At 45.0% G+C, this 17,605-nt stretch overlaps 1 protein-coding gene across 3 annotated transcripts in view; it reads right to left on the minus strand.

The window, feature by feature from the left end:
* Nucleotides 1-17,605, minus strand: part of LOC129852688 (KH domain-containing RNA-binding protein QKI-like) — a 103,584-nt gene that overhangs the window by 42,630 nt on the left and 43,349 nt on the right. The gene's annotated exons all lie outside the window — the stretch shown is intronic.

A 17,605-nucleotide genomic window follows, 5' to 3' on the forward strand; every position in this document is an offset into this window, starting at 1 on the left:
ATGACCCAAAATTAAGGACATCTTTGACTATGCACAGACTCGGTGAGCATTGCCTTGCTATTGAGAAAGGCCGCCGAAGGCAGACCTGGCTCTCAAGAGAAGACAAGCTATATGCACACTGCCCACAAATGAGGTGGAAACTGAGCTGTACTTCCTAGCCTCCTGCCAAATGTATGACCATATTAGAGACACAAATTTCCCTCAGATTACACAGACCCACAAAGAATTTGAAAAACAATCCAATTTTGATAAACTCCCATATCTATTGGGTGAAATACCACAGTGTGCTAACAGCAGCAAGATTTTTGACCTGTTACGACAAGAAAAGGGCAACCAGTGAAGAACAAATACAACCTGTATTTATGTTGATTTATTTTCCCCTTTGCACTTTAACTATTTGCACATCATTACATCAGTGTATATAGACATTATATGACATTTGAGCTGTCTTTATTCTTCTGGAACCTTTGTGAGTGTAATGTTTACAGTACATTTTTTATTTCACATTTGTAAATGATCTATTTCACTTGCTTTGGCAATGTAAACATATGCTTCCCATGCCAATAAAGCCCCTGAAATTGAGAGAGAGAGACAGAGATAGAGAGAGAGAGAAAGGGAGAGAGACAGAGAGGGAGAGAGACAGAGAGAGAGAGAGAGAGAGAGAGAGAGAGAGAGAGAGAAAGGGAGAGAGACAGAGAGGGAGAGAGACAGAGAGGGAGAGAAAGGGAGAGAGACAGAGAGAGAGAGAGAGAGAGAGACAGAGACAGAGAGAGAAAGAGAGCGAGAGAGAGAGAGAGAGAGAGAAAGGGAGAGAGACAGAGAGGGAGAGAGACAGAGAGAGAGAGAAAGGGAGAGAGACAGAGAGGGAGAGAGACAGAGAGAGAGAGAGAGAGAGAGAGAGAGAGAGAGAGAGACAGAGAGAGAGAGAAAGGGAGAGAGACAGAGAGACAGAGACAGAGAGAGAGAAACAGTGAGTGAGCACAGCCTTGCCATTGAGAAGGGTAGACACAGGAAAACCTGGCTCCCTGTAGAGGAAAGGCTGTGCAACCACTGCACAATAGCAGAACCTGAGACGGAGCTGCATTTCCTGACAAAATGTCAAAAATATAAAACAATTAGAGAGTGTCATTTCCCCAAATTTGAAACTCTTATTCAAGGTTTTAAAGACCTCTCTGATGAGGATAGGCTACCCGTCCTGTTGGGGGAGGACGCAGAGAGCTGTGGGTTGGCAGCGCACTACATTGCTGCCTGCCATAAGTTGAGGGACAGTGTCTGACAGACCAATCAACCTGCACATGTACTCTACTGTATGTTTATTGTTATTGTTGAATGTAAGGTTATTTTGACACTTAGTTATTGTTGTTACTGTTGTCCCGTTGACCATTTTGATTCTCATTTTTATATTGTAAATAAGCTTTGGCAATATGTACATTGTTACGTCATGCCAATAAAGCAAATTGAATTGAATTGAATTGAGAAAGAGAGAGAGAGAGAGAGAGAGACAGAGAGACAGAGAGACAGAGAGACAGAGAGACAGAGAGACAGAGAGAGAGAGAGAGAGAGAGAGAGAGAGAGAGAGAGAGAGAGAGAGAGAGAGTGACAGGGACAGAGACAGAGACAGAGACAGAGACAGAGACAGAGACAGAGAGAGAGAGAGAGAGAGAGAGAGAGAGACAGACAGACAGACAGACAGACAGACAGACAGAGAAAGAGAGAGAGAGAGCGAGACAGAGACAGAGACAGAGACAGAGAGAGAGAGAGAGAGAGAGAGAGAGAGAGAGAGAGAGAGAGAGAGAGAGAGAGAGAGAGAGAGAGAGAGAGAGAGAGAGAGAGAGAGAGCGCAATATCAGATCAAGGTTGTTTCTCTGTTGAACTGGGAGGAAGCGTGCAGCCTGACACAGACACACACGGTTCTCTGAACACAGACATGTCTGACGTGTGAGAGACTCCCGGCGCGCCGTGTGTGAGCCGTCAGGAACAAAAAAAAGGACCTCGATTTGGTTTGTTAATCAGATTTGTCTTTTTGATCTCATCAAGTTAGTACAGAAGTGATCGATGTTCAGGGAAGAGGAATTTGACTCGTACGTGGACCGCGGTATTTTGGAGTATGGAATAGGGTGGAAGTATACGAACAGGTATACACTAAAATGTTTCAATAGAAATCTAAACTGACGCCCCCTTGTTTCTCAGCTCAGTAGCAACAGTACCTGTACATACTATAAATCTCCCCCGGAAATTATAGGTGTCAAAATGCTTTGATTTACACGTGAATTAAAGATGCCACTGTTTAAAGAAAGAGAGGGAGTTCTGATGAGACAAGGGGGGGGGGGGGGGGGGGGGGGGGGGGGCTGTATGTCGATAAAGGCCATCGCCATGACTACAGCTTTTCATCTCCCACCTTTTAAACAGGGGAAAGTAGGGAAACGGAGAAGGAAAGATGAAAAGAAGAAAGAGGCGCCTAGTAAAATATTTGGGATTTCCCCAAAATGAAAAATCAAGATCTGATTGATACAACAAAGCATGTTTCTCACTGTAGCCTCAAATGGGAAATTGATGACTTGCGGTCAGTGAGTGGGTCCCACTGCCCCTGTATTTTGTGCAGTGCCCTGATTATGGAATCCAATGGCTCTGGCCGAGAATCACTTATTTGAAATGCCATGTGTGGATAATGTGTCGTCAGAAAGACCATGAGGAGGGGGTTTTATATTAGAAAGTGTGATAGGCTTCTTGTAACCCGCTGGCCGGCAAACTATGGCCTACGTAGTCATTCTCAATGCAGTCGGAAGGTATTGAACGCTTGGATGACCATAGTTCCAACCCCGATCATGAACACCCAACTAAACATCAACCACATATTATGTGATTATCTAGGAATCCATCTCAACCGAGAGCTAATAAACCGTACAAAGGACAATATTGATAAGATTTCCTCCTCATATTCTCTGGATATCTACTCTCTCCCGACTTGATTTATCTCCTATTACAAGCACCAAAGAAATGGATCCCCAGCGTCTAGCTGTCACAGACCACCCACTAACACACCATCAATAACATCCAGGAAAAGCCCGAGCAACACTACCTAAAGGGGTTCAGAGGGGTGGACGGATGTGTGTGTGTAGGTGTGCTGGGGTTGGATCTGACACGGGGTACATCAGGAGTCCGGTGGAAGTCGGCTCACACACGCACGCACGCACGCACGCACGCACGCACGCACACACACACACACACACACACACACCAGTATGAAACAACATGACATGGCAGCAGTCAAGGTGACGTTCTCTTAGCCCTTTTAAATGCCTGCATGTCCAGCTGTGTGACCCTTCATGTTTATCTCTCTCAGCCTCTCTCTCTGCCCTCTCTCTGCCCCCTCTCTCTGCCCTCTCTCTCTTTCTGTCTCTCTCTCTCTCTCTCTCTCTTTCTTTCCTCCCTTCCTCTCTCTAACCACTGCCACGGACCTGGAAGATAATTAATTACCATAAATCCATGGGCCAGCTCTTTTGTAATCCTAACCCAGGCAATAATGCCTCCCCTGAAGGAATCAGTCAGCCCCACAAAAGAACAGTGCGGGAGAACACAGTAGGTCGGGCCAATATGACAGCACAAAGGAAGACTAATTGGGTAGAGTGGAGACAGGGGAACTGAGGAGGGAGGTGGGCGGGGGTCTATGGGAACTCAGAGGGTGGTACAGGCTACTTAGGAAGGTGGGTTGGTGGGTATATCCTGCTTTTAAAAAGTGTGCGTGTGCAAGTGCGAGTGTGTGTGTATGCGCCTGTGTGTGTAAGCGTGCATATTACTATGTGACTAGGTGTGTGTGTGCGCGCACTGGCATGTGGACGGCTAAAAGCCATTCCATTACTTATCTCTTCTTGGCACCGTTCCTAATAACTTATTTCCGACAGTGAGTCACTGTGAAGAAACCGAACACAGCAGGCTCAAACGGAAGCTAGGTTGAAGACCCGGTTTCTGATGACCCGCCGAGGGTGCTGTAGAATAATGAGATGTAAAGACGGGTCTCTAGTTCCACAACGAGGGAGTATACTATACAGAAAGCCTCGTCAAGGTGAAACAGCTCCACTCTGAAGCAACGTTGGGAGCTATTGCAGTGAGTGGTGGCATCTGTAATAGTCAGGGAAAGTGAGGGCGGAGAAACGAGAAGAGAGATTAACAGTGACTGGGTTCCTCATGTCAGTGTAACAGTGTCAACGGTTTAAAGGCAGTGGGTTTTCTTCAAAAAGAAAAGGAATGTACAACTCCGGATACATGGCGCAGTTCAGGCCGGTTCAACCTGCTACTGTTGAAAGCTTTTAAGACTGAACATTCTTCTACACGAGCCATCTCTCGCTCTCTGGATATGAGCGTCCGCTAAATTACAATTTTTTAAATTTTATTTAACCTTCATATAACTAGGCAAGTCAGTTACGAACAAATTCTTATTTACAATGACTGCCTACACCGGCCAAACCCGGACGACGCTGGGCCAATTGTACGCCGCCCTATGGGACTCCCAACCACGGCTGGTTGTAACACAGCCTGGAATCGAACCAGGTCTGTAGTGACGCTTTTAGCATTGAGACGCCGTGCCTTAGACCACCGCGCCACTCGGGGAGCCCAACTCCAATGTCCAATCAGAGACACGCACGCGCGCGCGCACACACTGGGCAGGGATATGAGGTTGAGGGCATAAAGTTAGAAGCATATGAATGTGCTGTTTCCTGAATTCCGGGCGACTTCTCGATTGTGTAAAAAGGCTCCTTGTCAAAGGATTTAGGAGGAACTACACATCCAGGGTCAGGCTGTGTGGCTATTGTTCCAGCACTCTCGTTTGCAACATTCCAGCACAGAATCGGAATTCTGTCCGCAATGAGGATTATACCCCCCTACCCCACCCCACTGCACTCCCATACGATACCCCCACACACACATACATAAACCGTCTACATACAGAATGTACACACACACACACACACACACACAAACCGTCTACACACAGCATGTACACAAACACACAGATGCAAACACACATTACCAGTTGGCTTATAAAATTGTGAAGACAGATGAAAGTCAGTGTGCATAGGATGTGTACATAGCAGTTTACTTCTCTATGGAAAGGCAGACAAAACAAAACACGTATTTTCATACTCTCTAAGCTTAAACAAACTTGACTTTTGTCCCTGCCCAGCAAACCGGAAACATTCCAAGAACATTCGATTCCCATGAAGTTATAGTTAGGGTTTTATCTAACATCAGAAATTCTAATATCCTAATAACAACATTTTTTTTCGTCAGAAAATGTTTTAAATGAAATATCCTTGGAATGTCCTCCTAACGTTCACTAAAAATGTTGAGCACATCTGTAACAACCACCACAGAACATTCTCCAAATGTTCTCATTAGGTTTCCAGGTAACGTAATAACACAACGCACCAGTAATGTTTGCAGAACATACTGCCGCAACAAAATGTGAGAGCAAATAGAAATGGATCTGAGAAAACATTGCAGGAACGTTCGGCTAATGTTGATGGAAATGTTATTCAAAACACCCATAACAACAAGCAGGGGACATTCCCACAATGCTCTCGCAAAGTTATAGTGTGACGTTATGACATGATTGCTCCAATAACATTCCTTAAACATTCTTCAGCAAATCATGTCCGGATTGAATTAAATTGGCTCGGAGAAAACATTACTGGAACGTTCCGCTAACATTAATGAACATATCATCCGAGACTCCTACCCAGGTATAGGCTCTTCATTTTATAAATAATCCTGCAGCAACAGGAAATGTGAATGATTATGTGGATTATAATTAATGGACATTGTTGATACATTATCCGTGAGAGCAAATCAAGTCTGACATTTTAAAGTGGAAATTACAACTTTTGAAAGCATTTTGAAACCTTGAATACACCAGGCAGGATAATGTATCCTGCAACTTGGTGGTCAAATTAAACTCCTGTACAGGCCATAACAACCAATCAAATTTGTTTTTTTATATGTATTTTTTGTTGCCTTTACTTAACCGGAGGAAATGCATTGAGACCAGGGTCTCATTTTCAAGGTTGCCGTGGGAACAATAAACCAACATAATCAGTATCAAAACAACACTATCAATTCACAATTTCACATTTCAACAAACCAAATATCACATCAAAACATCAATCAAAACAAATGCAGTTCTCCTTCACCACATTCCTAATCAAAGTCCCGAATTGACCCTTCGAGACCAGAGAGTCAAGCCTCAAAGTGGCCTGCAGGTTATACCATGCACTAGGGGCACAATAACTAAAGCCAATCTTCCCGGACTCTGTGGAGACTTCTAGAACCAGCCAGTCTTGAGAGCGAGTCTGGTGGTGGCTGGATTTCCAATTAAGAAGTGAGGTGAGGTAGTTAGGGAGTTTCTGGAGAACTGCTTTATAAACAAATAGCAGCCAATGTTGGGCCCTTCTGGTAGTCAGACTCCCAGCCAACTGAAGTATATAAAAAGCAAAGACGTGTACAAAAATTTTCTCCAATGACAAAATGCAGGGCTGAGTGATAGATTGAATCTAAAGGTTTTAAAACAGAGGCTGCTGCGTGCATGTAGATGATATCACCATAGTCAAGTACTGGGATGAGCAACGCTTGAACAATCTTCCTCCTGTTTCAAAAGTAAGGCAAGATTTATTTCTATAGAGGAAACCGATCTAAATTCTCAGCTTCTTTGTTCGTTTTTCAATGTGTGCTTTAAAAGACGGCTCATCATCAGTCCAAATACCTAAATACTTAAGAGGGACTTGCTCAATTTGGGCCCCCTTCAAGGTGCAGCGACACAGATCTTTAGGGTCAATTTCACAAGACCTGGAGAACAACATAAACTTGGTTTTATCAACATTTAGCACTAATTTAAGATCAGTGAGTGATTCCTGAATTGAATCAAAGCCAAGCTGAAGATCTTGGCCTGCTACACTGAGGGCGCAAAGGAATAAATAACTGTGTCATCCGCATAGAAATGTAGGTACCAGTTATTATTATTATTCAGGGACAAATTATTTATGTAAATAGTGAACAGTAAAGGGACAAGTATTGAGCCTTGTGGCACTCATTTAGACTGAACGCCATCAGCAGATGTACATTGACTTTTGTCGTGCAGGTCATTTTTAACCAGCCGCAGGCCGCTTGGTCTAGACCACGTGTCAAACATTCCACGGAGGGCCGAGTGTCTGTGGGTTTTCGCTCCTCCGTTGTACCAGACTGATGAATTAAGGTCACCAATTTTGGATAGCATCCGTAGCAGGAGTGCGTGATCAACCGTATCGAATGCTTTCGACAGATCAATACGAAGGGCAGCGCAGTGCTGTTTCCTGTCTCGCGCATTAACTGTGTAATTTATGACTAGAGAAGCAGCCGAGATGGTGCTGTGGCCTGGTCGAAAGCCTGACTGGTGAGCATTCAGAATACATTACCCATCTAAAAAAGACTGCAGCTGAGAATTCAAATATTTTTGCTAAACGTGAACGTTTTGAGATTGGACGATAATCATTACTGCGGTTATGGAACCGCCACCTGTCCCAGACCTGTTGTTTTTCAACTCTTAATGATCAGCTATGAAAAGCCAACTGAAAATTATTCATGATTATTATTTGACCATGCTTGTCACTTATGAACATTTTTGAACATCTTGGCATAGTTCTGTTATAATCTCCACCCGGCACAGCCAGAAGAGGACTGGCCACCCCTCATAGCCTGGTTCCTCTCTAGGTTTCTTCCTAGGTTTTGGCCTTTCTAGGGAGTTTTTCCTAGCCACCGTGCTTCTACACCTGCATTACTAGCTGTTTGGGGTTTTAGGCTGGGTTTCTGTACAGCACTTCGAGATATTAGCTGATGTACGAAGGGCTATATAAAATAAAATTGATTGATTAAGATCTCAGGGATCACCACCTTTGTGGAGCAGGAGAACACAAGGGCCGCCTCCTACACCGTAGGAATAACACCCAAGAGAATGAATAGAGACCATTCCAGGGACGTATATTGACAACAACAAACAGCCCAGCAAACCGGGAACATTCCCAGAACATTAGCTAACCTTCCCATTATGTTCTAGTTAGGTTTGGAGCTACCATTAGGATGATAACGTCCCACAAACATTTATATCATGTTTTTATTAGGTTGCCTGGGAATGTAATAACACAACGTTCCGGTGATGTTCATAGAACATACTGCCGCGACAAGATGTTGGAGCAAGAGAAGTGGTTCCGACGAAACATTGCAGGAACGTTCTGCTAACGTTGATGGATATGTTACTCAAAAACACCCATAACAACAAGCAGGGAATATTCCTCCAATGGTCTCATAAAGTTATAGTGTGAAGACAGCTTGGCTGTCGAAACGTTGGCTATTCAATTATTACATGTGAGCTCCTAGATTACGCAGCTCTTCTTTGCTTTTATAGTTGTGACATTATTGTCACGCCTTGACCTTAGAGAGACTTTTCATTTCTCTATTTGGTTAGGTCAGGGTGTGATTTGGGTGGGCATTCTAGTTTTCTATTTCTTTGTTGGCCGGGTATGGTTCCCAATCAGAGGCAGCTGTCTATCGTTGTCTCTGATTGGGAATCATTGGGATCTTGTCTTTGTATAGTTGCTGTTTAGCGCTATGGAGCTTTACGTTCGTTTCGTGTTTTTCGGTGTCATTTGAAAATAAAGTCAAATGTACGCCTTACCACACTGCACCTTGGTCTTCATCTATCAACGAGCGTAACAATTATGACATGACGGTTCTGATAACATTACCTGGAGTTATTTAAAAAAAAAAATACATTCCTGGAATATTCCGTTAATGTTGATGGAGATATTACTACTAACACCTACTGTATAACAACAAACATTCCTACGAGACTATTATCAAGTTTTGTAAGGTTATGACATGACGATACAGAATTGCTCTACAAACCATACTTCGACGATAAACGGAAGTAGTTCTGAAAGCATTGCTGCAATGTTCTGCCAATGTTGACGTGTAATGTGACATTATTAGATGAAGTTGCCAAACTTCTAAAGAAATGGCATCTCCATGGTCTTACATCATTATATTTTATAAGGGTATTGTCCAAACATTGCTATAGCTTTTTTAAAGAATGGTAGCCAAGCAAATTTGAACCTGCGATCTGCTATCTTCAAGCCTTGTAGGCTACTTTGTACTGAAATTCTCCAATTATGATCCAATCAATGGCTATACGCTGATTGTACAAAGCATCAGGAACACATTCCTAATATTGAACTGCGTCCCCTTTTGCCCTCAGAACAGCCTCAATTCATCGGGGCACGGACTACAAGGTCTTGAAAGCGTTCCACAGGGATGCTGGCCCCTATTGACTCCAATGCTTCCCACAGTTGTGCCAAATTGTCTGGATGTCCTTTGGGCGGTGGACCATTCTTGATACACACGGGAAACTGCTGAGCATGAAAACCCCAGCAGCATTGCAGTTCTTGACACACTTAAAACGGTGCACCTGGCACCTACTGCAATACCCTGTTCAAAGGCACTTAAATCTTTTCTCTTTCTCACTCACCCTCTAAATGGCATACATACACAATCCATGTCTCAAATGCCTCAAGGCTTAAAAATCCTTCTTTAACCTGTCTCCTCCCCACAATCTACACTGATTGGTGGGATCATAGCTTGCACCTGGATTCACCTGGTCATTCTATATCATGGAAAGGGCAAGTTTTCCTAATGTTTTCTACACTCAGAGTGTGTCTTAGTATACATGCACATCTACAGTGCCTTTCAGAATGTATTCACACTCCTTGTTACAGCCTGAATTTAAAATGGATTACATTTAGATTTCTTTTGTCACTGGCCTACACTCAATACCCCATGACGTCCAAGTGGGTAAGTGTTTTCAGATATTTGACAAATTAATTGAGTCAATAAGTATTCGACCGCTTTGTTATGGCAAGCCTAAATAAATTCAGGAGTAAGAATTTGCTTAACAAGTAACATAATAAGTTGCATGGACTCTATGTGAAATAATAGTGTTTAACATGATTTTTGAATGACTATCTCATCTTTGTACCCCACACATAAAAAGATCTGTAAGGTCCCTCAGTCGAGCAGTGCATTTCAAACAGATTCAACCACAAAGACCAGGGAGTTTTTCCAATGCCTTGCAAAGAAGGGCACCAATAATTGGTAAATTGTTAAAAATAAAAAAAAGCAGACATTGAATATCCCTTTGAGCATGGTGAAGCTATTATTATACTTTGGAAGGTGTATCAATACACCTAGTCACTACAAGGATACAGGCGTCCTTCCTAACTCAGTTGCCGGAGAGGAAAGAAACCACCCAGGAATTTCCCAATGAGGCCAATGGTGACTTTAAAACAGTTACAGAGTTTAAAGGCTCTGATAGGAGAAAACTGAGGATGAGGATGAGGAACAACATTGTAGTTACTCCACAATACTAACCAAATTGACAGAGTGAAAAGAAGGAAGCAGAATAAAAATAATTACCAAAACATGCATCCTGTTTGCAACAAGGCACTAAATCTTATTTATGTAAAACCAGTATTTATGCTGCAGTAGTTTATGTGTCGGGGGGCTAGGGTCAGTTGGTTATATCTGGAGTACTTCTCCTGTCTTATCCGGTGTCCTGTGTTTTCTTTACTTCTCTCTTTCTTTCTCTCTCGGAGGACCTGAGCCCTAGGACCATGCGTCAGGACTACCGGGCATGATGACTCCTTGCTGTCCCCAGTCCACCTGGCCTTGCTGCTGTTCCAGTTTCAACTGTTCTGCCTGCGGCTATGGAACCCTGACCTGTCCACCGGACGTGCTACCTGTCCCAGACCTGCTGTTTTCAACTCTCTAGAGACCGCAGGAGCGGTAGAGATACTCTTAATGATCGGCTATGAAAAGCCAACTGACATTTACTCCTGATTATTATTTTGACCATGCTGGTCATTTATGAACATTTGAACATCTTGGCCATGTTCTGTTTTAATCTCCACCCGGCACAGCCAGAAGAGGACTGGCCACCCCTCATAGCCTGGTTCCTCTCTAGGTTTCTTCCTAGGTTTTGGCCTTTCTAGGGAGTTTTTCCTAGCCTCCGTGCTTCTACACCTGCATTGCTTGCTGTTTGGGGTTTTAGGCTGGGTTTCTATTTAAAATAAACTTGATTTGATTTGACTAAAGAAATATTGCAAAAAAAACGTGGCAAAGCAATTCACTTTCTGTCCTGAATACAAAGTGTTATTTTGGGGCAAATCCAATACAACCCATTACTGAGTACCACCCTCCATATTTTCAAGCATAGTGGTGGCTGCATCATGTCATCATGTTATGGGTGGGCTTATAATCGTTTTTCAGGATAAAAAAGAAACGGGATGGAACTAAGCACAGGCAAAATCTGTGGAAGCCTGGTTCAAGCCTGCTTTCAACCAGACACTGGGAGATGAATTCACGTTTCAGCAGTACAATAACCTAAAACACAAGGTCAAATCTACACTGGAGTTGTTTACCAAGAAGACAGTGAATGTTCCTGAGTGGACGAGTTACAATTTTTACTTAAATCTGCTTGAAGATCTGTGGCAAGACCTGAAAATGGTTGTCGAGCATCTATCAACAACCAATTTGACAGAGCTTGAAGAATTTTGAAAAGAATAATGGGCAAATGTTGCACTCCAGGTATAGAAAGCTTTTGGAGACTTACCTTGAAAGGCTCACAGCTGTAATCGCTGACAAAGGTGATTCTAACACATAATCAAGATATATTCATGTAAAAAAAAAAAAATTATACTAGAATTTTTCTTCAATATTACACACTATTTTGTGTAGATCGTTGACATAAAATGGCAATTAAATCCATTTTAATCCCACTTTGTAACACAACAAAATGTGGAAAAAGTCAAGGGGTGTGAATACTTTCTGAAGGCACTCTATGTGGACCTAACCGCAATCGACAAGGCAATGACTTAACATGATTTTTGAAGTCACGATTTTGGGGGAAAATAAAAGTCAAAACATCCCAACATTACAGTATATAAAGAAGACTGATAGAGTAAGAAATAATACAGGATACTTATTTTTCTACATTCACTTACCCTCTCCTTTGCAAAGACAAAGACCAAGACCTGAAAGTCAGTGTGAAGCTGTCAACAACTTTATATTTTTGTTAGTCCCATCCCAGTGACGCAACGGATTCATTCCAGGGATAATGCTTATAAACTCCCAGATTCAATCCCTGCTTGTGACTGTCAACAAAATATGGTAAAAACATGTTTGTACAGTAAATGTTTATGTGATTCCAGATAACTGCCCATATCTGTTGCTACCTAGACTGCTGTGCAATTAACTTCCTTAACAGTAAGATAACACATTATCATTATGGGAAGAATGGCATCAAAATCTGTCCTGTTGTGTACACTCAGTGGCTAGTTTATTAGGTACACCACCCCGTTCACGAAAACTGATCGCTCCTACAGTGAGTCACATGGCCTTGGAATGTTATATAAAGCAAGCAGACAGACATCAAGGCATTCAATTACTGTTCAATTGGACGTTAAAATGGGCAAAACGAGTGACCTAAGCGATTTTGAGCGTGGCACGACCGTTGCTACCAGGCACGTTGGTACCAGGCACGTTGGTACCAGGCACGTTGGTACCAGGCACGTTGGATTCAGTATTTCAGAAACGACTGCCGTCTTGGGCTTTTCACGCACGACAGTGTCTAGGGTGTATCGAGAATGATGCGACAAATAAAAAACATTCAGTCGGAAGAGAGAGGTCGAAGGACAATAGCAAGAATCATGCAAGCTAACAGGCGGGCCACAGGCAGACAAATAATGGCGCAGTACAACAGTGGTGTGCAGACCGGCATCCCGGGACGCACAACTCGTCGATCCTTGTCATGGATGGGCTATTTTAGCTGACCACAACACCGGGTTCCACTCCTATCAGCTAAAAACAAGAAGAAGCTGCTCCAGTGGGCATGCGATCACCAACACTGGACAATTGAGGAGTGGGAAAACATTGCCTGGTCCAACTAATCACGGTTCCTGTCACGTCATGCTGATGGCAGAGTCAGGATTTGGTGTTAGCAGCATGAGTCCATGGACCCATCCTGCCTGGTGTCAAAGGTACAGGCTGGCGGTGGTGGTGTACTGGTGTGGGGAATGTTTTCCTGGCACACGTCAGGTCACTTGAAACCAACTGAGCAACGATTGAACGCCACAGCTTATCTGAACATTGTTGCTGACCAAACCCAATAGAGCATCTTTGGGATGAGATGGAATGGGCTGTTTGCGGCGTGAACATACCGCCGTCCAATCTGCAACAACTGCTTGATGTCATGGACCAACATTACTGTGGAATGTTTCCGACACCTTGTACACCCATGTCCCGAAGAATTCCGTCTGTTCTGGAGGCAAAGGTGGCCCGACCCGGTACTAGATGGGTGTACCTAATAGACTGGCAACCTAGTGTATACTGTATATCCCCACTATTTTCCTACAACCTAAAGAAATGTTTTAGGAACTTCTAAAGAACATTTTTAAAAAGTGTTCTGGGAATCTTCCTGCAACATATTTTCCCAACCTAATAGAACCATTGTAAAGTTTTTGTGTTTTGTCTCTTGTCATATCCCCACAATGTTACCACAACCTAAATAAATGTGTTAAGAACCTCTAAAGAACATTCAAAAAAAGTGTTTCTTGTAACATTACGTGAATGTTTTCTGCACCCTAATGACACATTGTAGCCACACAACTGAACAGTTGCTGTGTTTTGAGAGCACATCTTTTGTGTTCCCACCAGACCGTTCCCACAACCTAATGAAACATTCTGGGAACCTTTAAAGAACAGAAGGAACGTGCTCTGGGAACGTTCTTGCAACCACAGGCAAACGTTTTTACAAACGTGCATAATCAGCACCACTGGACAGTTTTATGTTACATGAGAACATTTGTGTCAACCTAACAAATGTTCTGGGAACTTTCACAGGACCAATTTTGGTTGGCTCAGTATTGTCCCTGCTGAGCCAGACATGCTGTCTGGCAGAATATATGCTAAGAGGAGACAGTAATTAAGGAGAACCTTAAGATTCAGCACACTAATTCAAACCGCTAAGCCATGAGCTCAAGGTTAGCTGCACGGTTAGCTAGTCTAGTGTCGCTTGGAGACCTGCGGCAACACTGATGCAACAAACAACACTGATATCTATGTGTACTATGCACAGTGTTGCTTTAACAGAGCAACTTGGAAAGTTATTCCCAGACTCTAATGAACTGAGAGAGAGAGAGAGAGAGAGAGAGAGAGAGAGAGAGAGAGAGAGAGAGAGAGAGAGAGAGAGAGAGAGAGAGAGAGTGTGAGTGAGTGAGAGATACGCACACACAGCCACACACACACACACAGTGTCTTAGAGAATAGGAGCTACTGTAGAAGCGATGTGCTGTGCGAGTTGAGTAGGCAGTGTGGGTATGGGACTAGAGTAGAGTAGATCTGTGTGAAGCCACTCTGACAGCCATAATAACTGTAATAGCTGGAGGGCCTCGAGCAGTTGAAGACGGAGTCTGTCTTTGTAAAGACAACGGCCTGTGTGGTTGGTTATGTTTGTGTGCTCATGTACGTGTGTAAAGCAGAGAGAGAGAGAGAGAAAGGAAGAGAAAAAGAGATGCAAACAGAATGTGTAGAGTAGGTGTATGTATCTGTGATATTTTTCACCAGCTTACAGTGCCAGCAGCAGCAGAAGGACGAGGAGGCGGCAGTGCCGCTACTGCTGCCAGGGACACACGGTGCAGCCCTCATCTGGCCCCCGTCCTATAGTCTGCTGCCTTTTTTACCACTGGTCATGGACGCACAATTCATTAAGCTAACCTGGCGAGCCTCCTTCCCACAGCACCAGAGCACACAACAGAGCACTAATGTCTGTCACACTGAGAGACACTGAGGCAATCACTGCCCAGCGCTGCTGAGACCCCGCCCACTCCAAGGCTGTAGACACCACCTGCTGTGCCACCATTTGACTCAAACATCACACCACTTCCAGGGCTGACCTTACACCAAGCTCTCCACTTCCAGGGCTGACCTTACACCAAGCTCTCCACTTCCAGGGCTGACCTTACACCAAGCTCTCCACTTCCAGGGCTGACCTTACACCAAGCTCTCCACTTCCAGGGCTGACCTTACACCAAGCTCTCCACTTCCAGGGCTGACCTTACACCAAGCTCTCCACTTCCAGGGCTGACCTTACACCAAGCTCTCCACTTCCAGGGCTGACCTTACACCAAGCTCTCCACTTCCAGGGCTGACCTTACACCAAGCTCTCCACTTCCAGGGCTGACCTTACACCAAGCTCTCCACTTCCAGGGCTGACCTTACACCAAGCTCTGCACTTCCAGGGCTGACCTTACACCAAGCTCTCCACTTCCAGGGCTGAGCTTACACCAAGCTCTCCACTTCCAGGGCTGACCTTACACCAAGCTCTCCACTTCCAGGGCTGACCTTACACCAAGCTCTCCACTTCCAGGGCTGACCTTACACCAAGCTCTCCACTTCCAGGGCTGACCTTACACCAAGCTCTCCACTTCCAGGGCTGACCTTACACCAAGCTCTCCACTTCCAGGGCTGACCTTACACCAAGCTCTCCACTTCCAGGGCTGACCTTACACCAAGCTCTCCACTTCCAGGGCTGACCTTACACCAAGCTCTCCACTTCCAGGGCTGACCTTACACCAAGCTCTCCACTTCCAGGGCTGACCTTACACCAAGCTCTCCACTTCCAGGGCTGACCTTACACGAAGCTCTCCACTTCCAGGGCTGACCTTACACCAAGCTCTGCACTTCCAGGGCTGACCTTACACCAAGCTCTCCACTTCCAGGGCTGAGCTTACACCAAGCTCTCCACTTCCAGGGCTGAGCTTACACCAAGCTCTCCACTTCCAGGGCTGACCTTACACCAAGCTCTCCACTTCCAGGGCTGACCTTACACCAAGCTCTCCACTTCCAGGGCTGACCTTACACCAAGCTCTCCACTTCCAGGGCTGACCTTACACCAAGCTCTGCACTTCCAGGGCTGACCTTACACCAAGCTCTCCACTTCCAGGGCTGACCTTACACCAAGCTCTCCACTTCCAGGGCTGACCTTACACCAAGCTCTCCACTTCCAGGGCTGACCTTACACCAATCTCTCCACTTCCAGGGCTGACCTTACACCAAGCTCTCCATTCCAGGGCTGACCTTACACCAAGCTCTCCATTCCAGGGCTGACCTTACACCAATCTCTCCACTTCCAGGGCTGACTTTACACCAAGCTCTCCAACGATCGCTATATTCCTATTCTCAGAATTCAACTTTGGTACTTTCAATTTGAATATAGCAGGACGTTCTGTCGTAACTGAGAAAGCCCCACTCCGGCGTATAAATGTTTTGTGTGGTTTCGCGTAGCCCTGCTAGAACTGGAGCTCCTAACACACATCCTATGGTTACGTGAGTTAGTGTGGGAACGCTGCTGCTGAATGGTTATCTATTGGCTGGCTGCTGTGGTGGTGCTGTGTTTCCACACCGCCTTCCGCATTCCACAAGACCCAATCTGTGTCGGCAGGCATTTGTTTCACTTAAGGAGTGTGTACGTGGCACGAGACAGTACGCAGAGGACAAGGACACCAGCCTCTGCGCTGCTCAGTCATCTAATAAAATACGTGCAGGTAGCGAGGAACCCGATAACCACTGCAACAACAACGCCCTTCAGTCACAGAGAGAGGGGGAGAGAGAGAGAAGGGGGGGGAGAGAGAGAGACGGAGAGAGACGGAGAGAAAAGACAGAAAACGAAACAGGGAAGGAGGGGAAGACAGAGCCTGGGAACGGGAGAGATGGACGAACAGAGGAAGGACAAGAGGGGGTCATTGACTGTGCTTTATGATGCGAGGAAGACCAGTAGTTTTGATTTAGCCTGTAGTACAGTTCATCACTAACACCATGGTGGTGAAACTAAAAAGAGAGCCTCACCCCGCTCTGTCGTGGGAGATATGATACAGATAGAGCAGCTGGGTTTCTGCAGGACGGCGAACTGAAGCAGACGTGGAAGGGGGCAGGAGACCACAGCATGGATATCAGAGACACTTGTTTTATTTTCTCTGCCAGCGCCCCCCACTGGGACTCTGTGAAAGAGCTCAGATAACCATCTCCACTAACACCACTTGTCCAAATAGAAGGCAGGGCCCTGCTTATACAGTGGAAATAAAAACTGACCTTTCTCTGAAAAGAGAAAGATGGGAAATAAATAAATGTCTGTGTGTGTGTGTGTGTGTTTGTCTATGTGTCCGTGCGCACGTGCGCATGTATGTCTAAGAGGAGCATGGAAGTCCCCCTGGTCCCAGACCACCTCCCAGTGCTCCTCTCCCATCCTACAGGGGCCAGGGTTAGAAGATCACACCGCCCCAACATGGTCACGTTTCAGGGACAGGGACAGGCTGGACTGGGGGCCCATCGAGCCCCACTGCTGCTGGATCCCACAGATCTGAGGCCAAGGACAATGTTTGAACACCTGCCCCTCTCAGAGCGACAGTGCAGCTTGGGGGGAATGATTGTTGTTTCCCAATAGGAGGAAATACCCGAGATCTTCAGACGGCCC

This window comes from Salvelinus fontinalis, chromosome 1 (assembly GCF_029448725.1).
Source record: "Salvelinus fontinalis isolate EN_2023a chromosome 1, ASM2944872v1, whole genome shotgun sequence".
NCBI classification, from domain to species: Eukaryota; Metazoa; Chordata; class Actinopteri; order Salmoniformes; family Salmonidae; genus Salvelinus; species Salvelinus fontinalis.